At 48.2% G+C, this 2,341-nt stretch overlaps 1 pseudogene; it reads right to left on the bottom strand.

The window, feature by feature from the left end:
• Nucleotides 1-1,287: 1,287 nt before the first annotated feature.
• On the bottom strand, nucleotides 1,288-1,959 carry LOC115841286 (serine/threonine-protein phosphatase 4 catalytic subunit pseudogene; annotated as a pseudogene).
• Between the last annotated feature and the right edge of the window lie 382 nt (nucleotides 1,960-2,341).

Here is a 2,341-nt window from a genome sequence, read left to right as displayed (position 1 = left end):
GCAAACTTCAGCCCCCAGCTTCAGAGTTTAATTAGGTCAGAAACTGAATTCCAGTATGCCACGGTGTATGCTCCAGAGCAGAATTTCATTGATTCCCCCAACAAAATGCACTTGAGTTAAAAGGCATTGTTGCAATCACAAAGCCTGATTTGTGAGAAAGGATGCAGGTGGATAAGAATATTGGATTTGAGTACTGAAGTTACCTTAAGAAGAATCTTGATGTTACACTTGTGATTTTAAAAATAAGCGGTTGGGGGCTTCCCTGGTGGCGCAGTGGTTGAGAGTCCGCCTGCCGATGCGGGGGATGCGGGTTCATGCCCCGGTCCGGGAGGATCCCGCGTGCCGCGGAGCGGCTGGGCCCGTGAGCCGTGGCCGCTGAGCCTGTGCGTCCGGAGCCTGTGCTCCGCAACGGGAGGCCACGGCAGTGAGAGGCCCGCGTACCGCAAAAAAAAAAAAAAAAAAAAAAAAAGGCAGTTGGAGACTAACTTGTTGCCCATGAAGGGGCTCTGAAATACTTCAACACTGCACCATATAAGCAGAGTCATCTATAAAACTGTATACTCAAGCATTACACATGTACCAAAAGTAAGATCATTCATTCTTTAATTGCACACACATTTTCATGAGCTGCAAAGATGAGACGAGTAAGTAGATGGAAGCACTGTATAGATCCTCTTATTTCATCTCTCCTTAACAGGCACCCCTTCTTACCAGGGTTTATCATGAGGTTGATAATTGAAATATTTATCCCTAATGTGACATAAATATTAAATAAACCCATCTGATAGACTGATTGAGATATAATAACATAGGTTACCAGAAATAACTCTAGAATAAATTATATGCTAGGGAAACTTAAAGCAGAGACCCTGATCAGAAAGAAGCGTGGAATAGAAGGGTGCTTTCGAAACTGTAATCATTAGAGCCACATTTTTATGATTTTCTGTATCTAAATAACTCCTGAGCTATTATTTACCTAATATTTTCCTTTAAATTGTCTGTTTTTAATTTAATCAATCAACATCTTTTTCTCAAAATTTTGATCTCAAAACAAACAAAAAAGGAAAAAAAGAAAAACAAAAACGTTATTGGAAACTTCATGGTTCCAGTGGGGAGAAAGGAGAGAAGGAGCCTGGAGCTGAGGCTCTGAGGCCGTCCAGAGAAAATCCTCACCCTTGAAGTGCTCTCTTGAAAGGAGCACTATACCCAGCCTCCATCTGGAGAAGAGGGCAGATCCAATAGTGGTCTGAGGGCCAGAGGGCCTGGAAGGGGCAGGGGCCCAAAGGCTCACAGGAAGTATTCAGCCACTGGCTTCTTGAAGGGGATGCCCCATGTCCCTCAGGAGTAGCCTCAAATATACTGAAATCTTCCTGAAGATGCTTATCCAGCTCCAGGATAGCTGCCATATTCCCACAGTTGTAGCAGTAGCTGGGTGACAACTGAACAGTGAGCACAGTTTCACTGAAGTGCCATTCGTAACCTGTCACCAGGTGGTGGGCCCGGATCATGTCAGTGTCCTTGGTTGAATGGAACTGGGTCACCACATCACTGCGAAATAGGTAGCCGGTCCCACAGGACTCCCACACCATCCTGTTGTGTCTTGAGGGTCGAACCAGAGCAGGTCACACACAGTCCATCAAGGGGCACGTCTTGCTTTTGGTCAATCATCTGCATCTAGTCCAGGGCCTAGATGGAGGTGGAGAGGCCCTGTGCACACAAAAGATCTTGTGATCAGCGACGGCCAACAGGCTGAGGTAGTCAAAGATCTCAGAGCAGTAGTGCTACATGGTGACGGAGCCACATTGCACCGGCACTCAGCAGAGAAGCCATAGACCTGGGCAATCTGGAGGCTACATGGTTGTCTGGGATCAGGGTGATACCGTCAGGATGGCCAACCTTAAATGCCAGCAGCAGGATTGTATCAGTGCCATAGAAACTATGATCCACGTAGTCTCCCATGAAGAAGCCGTTGGTCTCAGGGATGTGGCCACCCTCTCTGAACAGCTCCCTGAGGTCATAGAATTGTCCCTGGCTGCAGCCACGTGCTGTGACTGGCAAGTCCAGGTTCTGCACTTTGCTCTCCAGCCTTAGTGCACAGGGCCTTGACTTCTCTCCCCTTGATGATCTTGCAGCATGGCAGCTGCTGGATCTACTGGTCCAGGCAGCAGACCTTTGCTGTGGTCCACCCCTCCCCACCCCACAGGTCAGTGTGAGCTGTGGTGCACACAGGTCTGCACCCCTCCCACTCTGGCTCCAGCTCTCAGGGTCCCTGCCTTCCTCCTTCCCTCTGCTTTGGCCCCTTGCTCTGCTACTCAGTCTTTCATCCTGGGTCTTTTTTGTA

The sequence above is a fragment of the Globicephala melas genome, chromosome 10 (genome assembly GCF_963455315.2).
Source record: "Globicephala melas chromosome 10, mGloMel1.2, whole genome shotgun sequence".
Classification (NCBI taxonomy): Eukaryota; Metazoa; Chordata; class Mammalia; order Artiodactyla; family Delphinidae; genus Globicephala; species Globicephala melas.
The sequence above is the reverse complement of the archived record's forward strand: the minus strand, read 5'-3'. Positions and strand labels throughout refer to the sequence as shown.